Raw genomic sequence first — 15,199 nt, 5'->3', positions numbered from 1 at the left:
CAAAATACTTTATGAGTTTTGAAGCAGCACGGTTTAAATCGCATGAGCCAAGATGCGAGCGGCTGGTCTGAGCCATTAGCATCTCAGAAAACCACAATGGTGTTTTGAGTGCAAACAAACACGGGCAACATTTTCTTTCTTATTCTTCCTGAGGGAAAACTGGCAATAAATCTTTTTTTTAGCTTCCTGTATAACACAAGCAAGAGTTATCTGCCGTTTGAACAACTCACTGAAGTGCATCCATTTCAAACAACCGGAGGCTAAAAATACAAAATGAGAAACGATTTAACGGCAGGGAGGATAAACGGCCTGTCGGCGCTGTTGCCGTTGTGTGCAAGCATTCTTTCAGCACTCGATACACCTGTTTTAAAAATCCCACCTGTCCACAAAAATCACTCTTAGTTTCACTGAGCGGACCACATGTTGTATTCCTTGGTAGTTCAGCAGAAACCCAAACACACAGCCAATTATAATGTCCGTTCACATGACTGACCCAAACATCCACTGAGGTATTAAGACAGACGCGATCAGTGGTCCATCCTTGCTGCCGTGTCTTAAGCTCTGTGTTTGGTCTAGCATTGGATCAAGGTGTCAAAACTTTGGCAGACTCGGGGGAAACGAGGAATAATCGGCCAAAATGAGAAGCAATCTGAAGAATGCCTGTGAAGTGTGGTCGGTGGTAAAGCCCTTACATCTGGATAAGGTATGACACTCAAAGGGCAAAGGGCAAATGGCTGCTTTGAGCCTGTAGTGAGGATATGATAATTAGCCCAGACCAGGAAGCAAGCTTGTTAAAAATCAACAATGGAGTCATAAAATATGAAGAGAAATCATCAAATCCTCCTCTTTGAACTGATGCAGATGAGGTGAATGTGCACAAGTGTAAAGTTTCAGTGACAATGCAAAAAAGTGAAGATGCTTTTTACATGGCTGATGGTCTGCAGGAACTTCCTGTGAATATAAACACTTTAGTGTAAATGAGAAAAGTTAAAAAAAGGTTATTTTAATGAGGATTTCAATTCGATATGACAATGTCAAGCACCTTGAGGCATCTGTTGTGATTTGGCGCAATATAAACAAAAAACTGAATTGAAAACACTGAAATCAAGGGGAAAAAAGTTCTTCCTGTTTTTGTGTGAATTAATTTTCTAAGACTTTGGGAGGAGGTAGTCAGGGAACCAGGGTAAAAACAAATCATTCAAAACACACCAGCAAGTCCACCTCTAAATAAATAAATAAGTAAATTAAGGTTTTGGAGTGGCTCCTCAAAATCTAGACTTAAATCTGATTGAGATGCTTTAGCATGATCTTGAAGAGGGCGTTCATGCTTTAAAAATCATCCAAAGTGTCTGAATTTAATACATTCTGCAAAGAAAGTGGAGCAAATCTCCTCCACAGTGATGTGAAAGAAACATTTCCAGTTATTGCAGACACTTGACTGCACAACCACTTATTAGGTTTAGGGGCATTTACCTTCTTTACACAGAGTCAAGGAGGTTTGGATAACTTTTACCCCTTAGTAACGTTATCTTTGTCTAATATTAAAATTAGTTTGATGATCTGAAACAGCAAGTATGACAAATATGCAGAAAACTAAGAAGTCAGAAAGGGTTCAAATACTTTTTCACAGCACTGCACGTACGCAAAAAAAGTCCAGTAGTTGATCGGTTCAAATGGGTGTGGTAGCTCAGTAAAGAGAACAAAAGACAAATGAAGACAAATGCCTATAAACATGAGGCAGAAACAGCTCTGGAGGATGTGGCAGATCAAATATGTGGAAGTTGTGGATGGGGGCTGGCTGGGAGGTGGAAAAGCTGAGGAATTAGAAAAACCAGAGAAAAAGGTTGGAAGAGGTGAAAGGGTCTAAATAGGAGGCTCTGTAAACAATTAAAGAATTGAGGGTAATGGAATGGACAAAGAACAAAATGAAGTTATTTGAAAATTATGTGGCAACAATGTGTGTGCTATTAAATGAATCTATAGCTAATTTGAGCTAATCATTCATTAGGAACATGGGTTTGGCAGCAGGAGGACTGTATCAGATATCTGCAGCTGAGTCCACTGGCACTTGGATTTTGTGGGTTTATGTTTTGTGTGTTTTATTCTATTCTGCGTGCTTGTCTCAGTTTTGGAGTCACAAACACATATTTAAAATGTAATTGATTGTTGGAGGACTGTTTTTTTTTCTGTTGGATGACAGAATCAAACGTTTTTAAAGCCACGTTCTTATACTATCCCACATAACCTGCAAAACCGGCTTCCAAGCCAGATGAAAATAATATTAAACTACATTAGAGCCCTGAGTGATTTTAGCGACCCAAGCAGTCTTTGTTTGTTTGAAATGATTCTGGCCTCTCATCTCATCTGAGAAGTGACATAAGGTTTTCTGTGACTCGAGAGCGAACTGTTTTAAAAGCTGTCTTAATATCCCAAGCGGGGGAAAGAGTCTTGAAATCCTTAAAGAGGACAGAGTGTCTCTTAAAGGGAGGTGCTACGGATCTGTGACTAAGATGTCAGAATTGCCTTTGGGACTAAGAAACAGACACGTGACGAGGGTTATGTGGTTACTTCCATTAAAGATTTATGTGGGGAAAAAGTAGGAATGAAAAATAGCTGAGAGGGTCAAAAACCCCTCCGCTACCATCACTGCGAGCGACCTCCAAAGACCACCCAGAAAGAATAGTGAGCTGTCAGTCATTTCATTTAGGGGGGTAAACACTGCAGTATAAAGTTTCTTGGCGAGATATCGCTCCATATTTCTCTTTAATTGATTTAATGGTTGCTGATGTATTCTGCTGACATGTCTGTGACTGCACACTTCTGGTTGTTGCTGATTTTGTCAGAATCTGTTTCATCTGATTCCATTTCCTTGCCCACACTGCGGCCTTTGGACTGTGCTGCAGGCAAATGTCAATATTAAACTCAAAGACATGCGAATAATCCATAAATGTTGTTTCATCAAAGCAGACGGGTTTCCTTAAAATAAAGGAAAACTTATCAACTCGATAGAGACCGTGGTGAAACACTCACTAATCCTTCCCCCGATGAACCCGCACACATGCACACACACATCGGGGTCAGGCGCGGGTGCAGGTGGAGTGTGTCTCCAGAGTGTGTGTTGACTCTCGGGGGCAAGATGTCTGTCAGCGCAGAGGCTTGAACTCCGAGCTTGCCGTAATCCCTCTGTCAGTGAATGGACCTCCTGCCAGCAACATACACACCAACCACTGACCAACCAATAAACCAACCGAGTCTTTTAACATCAGTCCAAACATAACCTGCAGCCTCAGTCCAGACCACCATACAGCCTCCTGGCATCTGGCTAATCTAGGGAGATTTAAGAGAAGTCGATGGAAACACGGCTCCTTTCATGTAGTGACTGACAGAATGATATGGGATTACATATCACAAAACACCCAGGACCACTCGAGATTGAGTTTAGACAGGCACTGTGTAAACCTGACATGAGACATTGTATGTCTAATAGCGGCTGGGTGATCCATCTGCACTAAAGGGCTCGGTTGAGCAAAGATGAAGCAACCTCCAGTCCAGTTTAAAGGACCAATCTGTTGAATAAAGATTTCACACACTTTCTGCCTTTTACTGCTGTTCGTCACCATGTGATATGACCAAAAGCTGGAAGATAAGGAAAGCACATACCGCTCTGCAAATGTTCAGTTATTAGATTTGCAAGACTGAAAACATCCAATAGGTATGACTGAGACTTACAAGCATATACTGCTCACAGTTCTATGTCCCCTTATTACTCAGCTTCTAATGGTTCAGTATTTTATACCTTAAATTCCTGCTGAAGTTCTGCAATTTAACTCTACAAAAACAGCAAGAAATGAAAAATGGGGTTAAAACATGCTAAAAGTGTCTGCATGACAAGCAAGCAGTATGTTCATGAACGTGAAAAAACATACTCCAAATTACTTAAATATGTGTATAATAATTCTATATGATCATCTGTTCTCTTGGTTTTATACTTTCCAACAGATTTTTTTTTGAAGTTGCTGCAGGCATTTGCTCTCATTCAGCCACAAGAGGATTAGTGAATTTTATACTGATTTTGGCTGCAAAGCCTGGCCCGTTGCTGGCATTCCTGTTCATCCCAAAGGTGCTGGAACTGGAGTTAGAATCGGGGGTCTGTGCATGCCAGTTAAGTTCTTCCCTAATAAACCAGAGAAGCTGTTCTTTTCACGGATCTGACTTTGTGCATGAGGTTGTGTTTATATTGAAACAGAGAATACTGCTACAGAACTGGAGGCACGCTTTTGTCTAAAAGTGTGTTGTGTAGTATTAATGTGAAAAAGCACAGTGCCTTTATAAAATCTGCTGAATGTGGCTTTAACCAAAAGACGGAGCTGACCTAGGGGAGCCATGCCATATCTGTTCAATCCCATATGTACAGAAATTGTCTATAATTCAGCTGGGGGTCGAACAGAGAACATGCACAAAATAGTCCTCGGTTAATTCATTTGTATTCAAGTGCAGTCTTTTGAGAGGGGCTCATAGTAGAGCTGATACCCTTCCACACTGAAAAGAGCCAGTTGAGGTGGTTCTACCATCTGATTAGGATGCCTCCTGAGTGAGATGTCCTAGGCCTTGGGGGAGGCCCAGGACAAACTGGAGAGATTACATCTTTCAGCCTGGCTGGGATAAGCTGGAGGAGATAGTTGGGGAATGAGAGGTCTGGGTATCCTGGTTCAGGTTCTTGTAAACTCAGCTAATAGATAAAAAAAATGAAGCCAGAATTGCTGGTGACTCCTAACTCAGCCTGTGGAAATAATGCAAATAAAAATGTCCAAAAAAAAGCAACAGAAAAATTGTCCTCCATGGATGGGTGCTGATGAAGGCTGGTTGGCTGGGAGGAGGAGGACTTGAGAGACCTGTTTCAAGGTGGTTAAACCAGACCGAAACCTCTGGTTGGGTTTATATTCATGTGGCAAACCCTCAGCAACTAATGTTGCACATAAGGGGAAATCATGGGATGTGTGAGAGTCCAGGTTAATGAGAGGTGACATGTTAAGTTCAAAAATACAACAAGTTAAAGGGTGATTGGACAAAAAATACAACAAGAAACTGATTGGACCAACGCTCTGAGGTCATGTGTAACAATACATAAAATCAAAATGGCAGAAAAAATCGGCTCGTTTAGCTTTCTGTAATGAACGTTTGTTTGTTTGTTTTTTACCACAATCAAAACCACTGAACAAACTGAACTGTAAGCTAAACTGGAACTTTACGTCTCTACCACCTTATATATACAAAAAACAGCATTGTAGAACTTCCACACAAGTTCATGTGAAATACAGCTTCTATAGTTTCTGTGATTGAAATGCATCTACTTTAATTTGATTTATCTTCTGTCCTTCCATTTGTCTCACAGTATACAATACTGAATCATTAACATTAAGAGTCTGCTTCTGAGGTCAGGTTTTTTTTTTTAAATCACCAGCGGATGGTTTGTCATCTTGCTTCAGTTGTTGTTTGCATTTTCCAAAGGGCTGAGGATTGTTTTTCCTTTTTGAGAGTAAAAAAGAAAATTATAAACATACCTGGGTTGTTTGGACTAGGTCTGATACCTACAGTCAATTTAATTTTTAAAAACCCCTGTAACCCCCACAAAACAAGCAAACCACTCAGCTACACACACACACACACACACACACACACACACACACACACACACACAAACGCACATAGACATGTGCTTGTCCAACATTACCTCTATGGCCTCTGACTAATCCTATAATACTAATGCTGTCAAAACATACAATCTCACACACTGCCACATGCATTCACACACAAAAATGCACATGCTAATCTGCCTAACCTAACCTAATAACACCACTGACTTGTGCAGTATAGGAGGCACGGGGGGGCCACGCTCACAAACTTCTGTCAAAGCCTTCATTTCAAGCCAGACACACACACACACACGAAAGCTGCCTCAAAAAGGGAGGAGAGGCAACGACTGCTTCATATTAGTGTTTAATGAAGTTAAAAGACCTCTCTCCACCTCTCTCACTCCGCAGCCCAATAACTCAATTGAAGTCGTCTTTCCTTTCATGGCTCAGAGATGGTGTTCCTGCAGCCTGGGACCACAGGCCATAAAAAACAGATTGTGCCATCACGTCACAGCCCTGATAGCTGCCTCTGGCCATCACTGATGCCTCACTCACATGAGATTGACTCAATGAAATTATTAAGCAGACCTCCACACATTTCTCTAGCTTTGTTTTCTATGCCCCAACTTATTGTTTTCTTTTCATACTACCTGCCCTCTCTCATCTCAGCCCTCTCCTCTCTGGCAGTGTCCAGGCTTCGCTTTCTGTGGTTCGGATTTTACCCTCCGGCCAAGGGTTCAGCCGCACCGATGCCAAGACAAGCAAGTCGGGTGCTTTTATCTTCACGGCCTACCAAAATGTTGGTGGGAGCAGGGAGCTGATTCCAAATCTGATCTTAAAGGCTGACTGTCAAAATAGTACCACACAGACTAATGTGCAGGGGAACGTTTGGAGATTATTTTATTTTCTGTAACCCTCTTCGGCTTTTTAGACGCTAGAAAAAAATCAAGAGGTCGTTTTTCTTTGAAGATTTTCAAGATAAAATACAATGCAAGTAATTAAAACAATTACCAGTGTCGGATTGTTTTATTGGACCTGCATTGACTCACATTATGCTGGGTTTGTCCAACCCAGACTGCACTCTTTTATGACAGCAAGGCTCTGCGACTATGTCCCTGTAAGCTGGACCTGGATAAGTGGCAGAAAATGGATGGAGAAATAGATAAGAGAAGGTGGACATGCATCTTTACCTCAGCTGCTTTGTTAAAGGTATTTCATCCAAAGTCTCCATCAGCCACGGAGACCAGATTTGAGGTTGTAAAGTTGCTTTTTCCTACCTTCAAATGGGTGAAATGTCCAAATCACAGAAAAAGTCTTCTATAAAGTCAAAAGTTGATTATAACAAGCTGTGCTCTGTATTTCCTGTTAATATTAAACAGAAGTTAAGTTCTTCATGACTTTAGAAACTCTCTGTATATAGTTTATTATAGCTGTTGGTGCCTACATCAGATACGAGACCCTTATTTTACATGTTGGAGAATCTCAGTAGTCAGAGCGATACAATCTCAGTCACACTACTTTTTTGAGTGAAACATTTTAGCTTCTTTCCTTATTCCCGTGTTTTTCCACCTTGTCTTCCTGCCTTGTTCAACACTTCTCCATTTTCTGCACCATTACTCCCTCCCACTCTCTAACACATCATCTCTTTCCTCCTCATCCTTCTCCACACTGACAGATCTCTGCTTAGCACCTTCACAAGTTGCTGATAACTTTTTTAACAGCAAATAAACCCTCCTAGATCTGGTCTCCAGAGCCAGCTGCTGTGCTTCCGATCAGATGACAGGGAGGGATAGAAAAACAGATGAAATCTCCTCTTCTTTCAACACTTGTTTATGAGCAGCACTGAATAGAGGAAAAGCCATATGAGATACGCTGTAGGGAATTTTAGTATTAATAATTCATAATAATTAATACTAAACAGGCTAGTACCTGTTTGAACCCCTGTTATCTTGGAAACTGGCTTAATTCTTTATGGCTTAGATTCAACAAGGAGCTGGAAACATTCCTCAGAGATTTTAAACCATGTTGACATATCTCAGCTGTCATAGGGCAAGAGGTGGGGTACACGCTGGCCTCGAAAGGGTTAGAGTCTGTAGCTGGGCTAAAAGAGAGACAGGCAATCATTCTCATCCAAAACCAATTCAGAATCGCCAGTTAGCTTAACATGCCTCTCTTTGGTCTGCAGAGAAGCCTGTCAGCCAAGGAGAGGACATGCAAACTCCCTGCACAAAGGCCCCAGCCAGCCAATGGATTCAAACTCATAGCCATCTTATTGTACGGTGACAGTGCTACAACTACAACTATTGCACAATGCTACCCAAGTATGACAGTACATCTGATGTATAAATATTTCTATAATGTCTAATTAAACACATGCACAGATCTCTCAATGACACTGTTTATTTCCCAACTTTATGAATAATTTAACATACAGTCCAGTTCAACCTGGTGTTATCCCAGTGTCAAATACTGCTGTTCTGGCAGATACTACTTGTTTCTCAGAAATGTGTCCTCACTCACTTTTTACCTTCACCTCCTGGTTTGATTTACTTACTTATATACTTCTTGGTAGGGAATATGAAAAATAGTGATTTGACTTAAAACAGAACTATTAACAACACTTCAGGCTGGAAATAATCCTTACTCAGTGAATTCAAATGAGATGCTAACAAGTGTCTGCATGTGAATCTTTTGTCCTGACCTACAGCGTGCGAAACCACAAAAGCCAATCGACGCTTTATTCATATCTGTGAAACAGCTGTGACAAAGCATTTGAAACACTAATCTATAATGATGAGCTGTCTAACTGGATTCAACAAAGAAAGCTGGTATTTTAGTTTTGGTTCCTTTAGATTTATTCACTAAGGTCCATGTTTAATTTCCAAGACATTAATGCGATGGGTCCACTGGACTACTGTCATGGTCCTGGGTTTTGGACCCAGGGTTTTGGGTTTGTGGACTGAATTCTTATTTATTATCTATTGTTCTAATTGGTTCTTAATTTGATTGTGTCCATTAAAACAGTATGTTAGTTATTTGTTTCCATTCTATAGGTTTTTGGGGGGGTTATAAAGTTTATATTATATATATTTTGCTTTCCTTTCTGTGTAGCCACTTCCTGCTTTATTTTGATAGTATTTTGTCTGTTGTGCTTTGTATTTAATTTTACTTCCCTTGTTTTGTGATTAGTTTCAGCTGTGTTCTCCACCTGTTTCCACTTCTCTCATTACTTTTTGTATTTATTATCTCAGTTTTCCCCTTGTCCTTTGGGGAGTTGTCTCTCTAACTGTGGATCATCTAGTGCCAGGTTCTCTTGTAGTTGTCAGTTTATGCATTTATAATTCTTAGCATTTGCTGGGCTATGGACTCCTTGTTTTCTGTAAACTGCATTGCGGATTCTGCACTTTATAACCTGGGAAATCAACATTAAAGATCACTTTAGCTTCACTTCCAACCTCCGGCATCCTGTGTTTGGGTCCGTAAATATCTCGCCAATCCACAGCAAATTATGGCAAACCTCACAGACCTCACTTGATCACACTTTCAAAAGAATGAAAAGAATCAATCTGTGGAGGAAGGTGATAGAAGACTTAAGTAAGGCTCTGGGTTTCTTATGATGGTGCTTTTCTGTCTTTATTCCCTTCCTTGCTTTATCTGTCTACATTTGATATTTTAACTATCGCACATCAGCCACTCAGAGTCAGTGTCTTTTATTATTACACACCTGCAGCAGGGGTTTTAAATTCTCTCAAGTAACATTTTATCTGGCTAACATGCTGCTTTGAGGGTGATAAATCTTCCTTTATGCTCACAGCGACTCCCACGGTTCGATTACACCACCTTGGCAGTACATTTTATTTCATATCCCCAAATTACTGTCTTAAAAAATATCTACGAGGCTGCATAAATCCTTCAATCATCACGCCGTTGTTAAAGTCCAGTGAAAGTCCATGTTGATTCAAGCCCCCTGCATTTCATCCTTCACCTTAGCTAAAAAAGCAGCAGCAGCCAATGATATAACTCCTGTGTTGAGGCTTGCGTTTAGCTTCAGATAAATCAAAGCGATTTCAGATCAGACTGCTGCTGAATTCCGGCTCCATGAGGTGTTGAGAAGGATAAGGAGCTCTATCCACTGATGATAGAGGTGGTAGAGGTCTCCCAGGCAGAATGCCACTGACTGGTAGGGGGCCTCATATTAAAGCAGTCTCATTCTCTGCTTGAATTGAATATAAATTTACACTGGAGGAGATTAAGCGCCCGTATCACATGAGAGCATTGTGTGTCCAAACTGTAAAAATAAAGTGCGTGTGACACCACCGCTGCTTTCACTTCCTCTTACTGCACACTTGTGGCACATTTTTGCTAGGTTGGGTAAGAGTATCTTGTTCAGCGCCTCTGGAGATACCGGCAATGGATACATCTACCGACTGCACAAATAGAGCAGAGGGGAGGAGAGAGACAGAAGGTGAGAGACAGGGATGTCCAGTCCTAACGAGAGGCCGTAACTCATGTCAGAGGGGAGAGCTGTGAGTTATGACCTTTTAAGCCACAGTGGGGTTAAATGTTTTCATTTCCAAACCAGCTGACACTAGACCTAAAGAGTGCGTGGACAGCTTGATGTGTCGGCGGCATAATTTACGACCGTGATCATTGTCTTTGTTATTTTTGCCCTCTGAACTCCTCCCTGCTGCGTGCCTGCCTCCCACCTCATCTCCAAACTGTGCATTTCTCGCTTGCTAGCTTGTAGCTCGATAGTCTCTGACTTTCTTCGACCAAATCTGGTCTCAGGCTAGAAGTGTAGGAGCAAATGAGAGGAGAAGGATGCTTGAACTGGAGTGACTCAGACTCTTGGCTGACATTTGGGATTTTAATTAACTTGAGAGAAACTGTTTGACACTTGAACCCTCATCTGCAGGAGTGGGTTTCACTTTGACGTAAGGAACCGAGGAACTTGTTTTTGATCAGACTGATAAGATGCTCATGTAATCCTTGTGAATGTCTTGCCTCTAAGTAAGAAGATTCTTACTTAGATGCAGGACCTTTCTGTACACATACATGTTTTCCCAACGGTTGCGGGAGTTTCCAAAAAATTTCCAAATTTGCCTTTGGCTGAGGCACTGATTTACAAATAGATGTGGTAGCTGGGAAGCCCTGGCTGCCCTCTTTTCTTAGTCCCTAGGATGGTTTAAAAGGAGAGTGCAAATTTCCTTATGGGAATCATGAGCTTTTCTTTTTTTCATTCCCCCTCATCCATCTCCAGCACAACAGTGGGTCATACACCCTGGCTGAGCTTAATTTGCTTGGGTGACTCTTTTTCCATAAGCGTTCACTGTGGCTTCACACCGAGTCAGGACATCCAAATTTCCACCAGCCTCTCCTATAAAATATTGATCTCATCACCGCGTAAATAAACACGATGATGGATGGCAGAGGTCATTTTTTCTGTTGCCCAGAGTCCCTGCTTTGTGTGAATCCATCTCCCTTTGAAGGCAGCATGTGGTAGCTGTCTGACAGAATTGGGCAAAACACAACTTCAAGTCTTTGAAATATGTGAGGAAAAACATGAGGTTCAAATGAGTCGCAGCTCTGTGGCAAGTGGTGTTTCCATTAAATGGTGTGCGGGTGGTTCAGGGATGTACTAGAGGGTAACTCGGTTTATTGACCATTTGTGGAATTGAAATAGTTATAAATCTTACTCTGAACATGGCATAAACGTTTATAAAGTATATGAAAATGAGCGAAAAAATTACAGCAAATACAAAAGTAATTTCTTCAAATTATGTCTTTGAAAGATATTTGCTGAGCAGTATGCAGTATTTTCCACACTGAAGCAGATCCTGATGCTGGCTTGTGCTCTGGAATGTATACTTTATATACACCCCTCCCTCATCTTGGTGAATAATATTGTGTTTCCAACATTCAAATGTTGAATGCCATTACTTACCTTACAAAGGTTCAGGATAGAAGGACAACAAAAGCATCAAATGAACAGCTTTTTTTTCTCCCTGTGTGCTTGTGGTACAATCAGCTGATTTCAGTTGTGTGGAAAGGAGGAAAATGGTGGGGCAGTCTACAGCTTTGGCAGTCGAGATATGAAATGACTTTTTACTGTTACTGTTTGAAAGGACAAGACCGCGATGGTAAACTGGAAACAGAAATAACGCGTCCAAGACAGAAATATCTGCTTACTGTGCGAGCTCTTTGCGAGCATCCACACAGACAGCATGCTAACACAATGCTAGAAAAGAACCCTGGCTCTCTTCCATAGTGTGTTTTGTGTCCCGCCTCACTCCCCTCACCCCCAACCAGTCACTGCAGATGGCTGCCCCTCCCTGAGCCTGATTCTTCTGTAGGTTTCTTCCTGTTAAAGGGAGTTTTTCCTTCCCACAGTTGCCAAAGTTCTTGCTGATAGGGGGTCACTTTATTGTTGGTGCTTCTCTCTATTATTGGAGAGTTTTCCTTTACAATATAAAACAACTTGAGGTGACTGTGTTTTGATTTGAAAGCTGAATGTATGCCAACCCGGACAGCAGGGTGGCTGTAGCTCAGGAGGTAGATCAGGTCACCTACTGATTGGGAGGTTGGTGGTTCAATCCCTGGCTCCTCCAGTCTGCATGCCAAGTATCCTTGGGCAAGATACTAACCTCAAGTTGCTCTACAATGCATCCATCAGAGTATGAATGTGTGTGAATTTAGACAGCACTAAGTTTAGAGAAAGTGCTTGTGAGAATGGGTGTGAATGTGGCATGTTGTATAGAGTGCTTTGAGTACTCCAGGAGGGTAGAAAATCGCTATAATAGAATCAGTCCATTTACCAACCGGAACCTGCAGTGATGAGCAGCATTATAGCCTCCATTTTGACCTGTTCATGTTTCTATAGTAAAATCACTGAGGTGATCATCACAGTGAAGCCTTTGGACTGGTTGTCATCTGTGTTTGTACATGTTATATTGTTGCCATATTGTTGATAATGCTTTTTAAGTCATTTTATTGAGTAACATGATAATAATGTAACAAGTAATGTAACAAATTACACATTCAAGTGAGTAATTAAGTAACTTAGTACATTATTTTTAGGAAAAGTAATGAACAATGTTTACTACATTACTTTTTTTGAGTAAGAGTCCCAACACTGCTGCATAGTGCTTATGTTATATTTCCCTAAATATTATAGTGTCTCGTCTAGTGTGGGGTTTTTTGTAATTAACAGCTGTCTGACGATTAGTAATGGAAGATTTTAATTTAAGCTTTTCATGGACCAAGTCACATTTATGATTGGTCCAGACCAGTTAAGTGTTTGACCTTTAATCTTCAAACATAAAAAAGGTTGAATTACCCCTGTGACTTACCGATGAGTGCAAATTCATATGTAACACATTTAAGCAGCCTTGTCTTGATTTCCATACTAAAAGCTTGTCATTTTTAGTTTTGTGTCACATCTCACAGCTGCGTTAGTTATTTCTTTCCCCTTGTCATCACTTTTTTTCATCTCGCTAACAACAATTCCTGCGTATTCTACATCTACATTTCAGTTCTCCTTCCTCTCCTACATGGCGTTCTCTGAATCTCGCTACATCTCAACATGAGAGCAGAGATGCTGAGTGGCAAGCTCATAAATTTTGCCTGGTGTGAAACAGAAGATGGCCTCCCTGGAAGGCTGGGAGGTTTTTCATCACTGGAACCTTTTTAGTGCCCTCCACCGCCACTACCACATGTCACCAAATCCATGCTCCACTACGTGTTTATGTGTTTGCATTTGGGATGTCAGAGTGCAGAAGAGGAGTGCTTGAGTTAAAAGTGCCAGAAGAAAAGTGGTGGGTGATGAAGAAAACAACAAAGAGGAGTAATTCGTATTTGGATCCAAAGTAAAGAATAAAAAGACTTTACTTGACAAGATTAACATGCAGTTGAAGCTGAGGTTTTTTATGACAGGGTGCCAACGAATAAACACAATTCAGAGATGACACCGCCTCTGCGGGCCTTTGCATGGCAAGGGGACAGCGCCGTTCTCTAAATTCCACCAGGCTGATCTGGTGTCAGATAGTCCAAGCATTTTAGCCTTGCCCCCCCCTCAAGGGGAGGAAAGAATATCCTATTCTGCAAGAAACACGAACATGGCAGGACGATAAGGTTCTCCGGGACAGCTGTGGCCTAATCTCAAATCCATAGCAGCCGTTACCCAACGCTAGCCGTCAGAGTCAGTTATCTGATAGCTCTGTGGAAATGACAGAATATGTTTTAACATACATAAAAATCAATTTTCTTGTGCTAGTGGTATCTAATTACTTCGATGAAGCTTGACAGTTTGGTTGAACATAACAAATACATTTTGTATCAAACATCCATTATTTGTTTTCACTCACGTCTTTAATTCACTTTTATGAATTCAAACGATTCATGATTATGTTGAGAACTTCAATAATCCATTATGCTTGTGCTCTCTTAAAACGTTATCCAGGAGTCAATGGAAAATCTTAGGTCCTGTATTTCCTCATATTACATGCTCATTTTATAAATGGTGGATGACAGCATCAAACAAGCAAACAGGGTGTTGTGCACACTGAAGTTGGCTGAGTGTAAAAGTAAAGCTGTTGATCTACCAGCCACTATATATTCTTAGCCTCACCTATGATCACGAGCTCTAGGTTGGGACCAAAAGAATGAGATCACAGATACAACTGGGCTTCCTCTAAAAGGTGAGGAGGAGGAGGTGAGGAGGTTGGTCATCCAGACGTATAGCCACTGCTTTTCCACAAAGAAAGGACCCAGTAAGGGTGTACTGGGAATGCCTTAATCAACTTAGATTCCTGCCCTTGCAACCTGGACTGGCAAAAGAGGTAGAAAATGCCACTTGCAATGTGCCCATCCATGGATGGATAGATGGCTGGATGGATGACCACTCTTCAATCACGTACCTAGAGGTACTTTTAAAAGTTAAAGGTACTGGCACTGTACAGAATGACTGTGCAAAAGCGCTGTAGCAAACACTAATAAAATGAAAATAAAAACAAAACAAAACAACCAAACCCCAAAACAGTGAGCCAGCAGCAGGAAATAAAAAGTGAGGATTTTGGGTGGAGCTAAAGATACAGTTTCTAAAATCTCACCACTAGATGTCAGTAGAATGCAGATTGCAGTCAACTTATTTTTGTTTTCTTACCACTCCCAATTCTACCGCATAATCTTAGCTAGGGTGTTAATCTGCTGCTTACCTGGTTTCCACATCCATTTTCCACAGTAAAACATTGTGAAAGAAGTCCAGTACAAGTGATTGAGTCAGTGAAGCTGACTTCTGCCCAGTAACAGCAATAGTTAGGTTAGTTAGTACTTTTCTTTTGGTAAGTTCTGCTATTGTTATTGCTGCTGTTAGCCTCCGTTAGCTGCTGTTAACTGTTTTTAGTTAACTTTCTTTGAAGTGGATGTAACATTATTGGATTCAGGCAGTTAATAAACTCTCATATGATGTAAGGATTTAATCAAACTGATTATCAGAGGGAAAGTGTGATATTTAACACACTCAAGCCTAACTTGAGCTGCCATTATGTTAGCTTATAACCAGCTGCTGT

This window comes from Oreochromis aureus, linkage group 16 (genome assembly GCF_013358895.1).
Source record: "Oreochromis aureus strain Israel breed Guangdong linkage group 16, ZZ_aureus, whole genome shotgun sequence".
Lineage (NCBI taxonomy): Eukaryota > Metazoa > Chordata > Actinopteri > Cichliformes > Cichlidae > Oreochromis > Oreochromis aureus.
Note: the sequence above shows the minus strand (reverse complement) of the source record.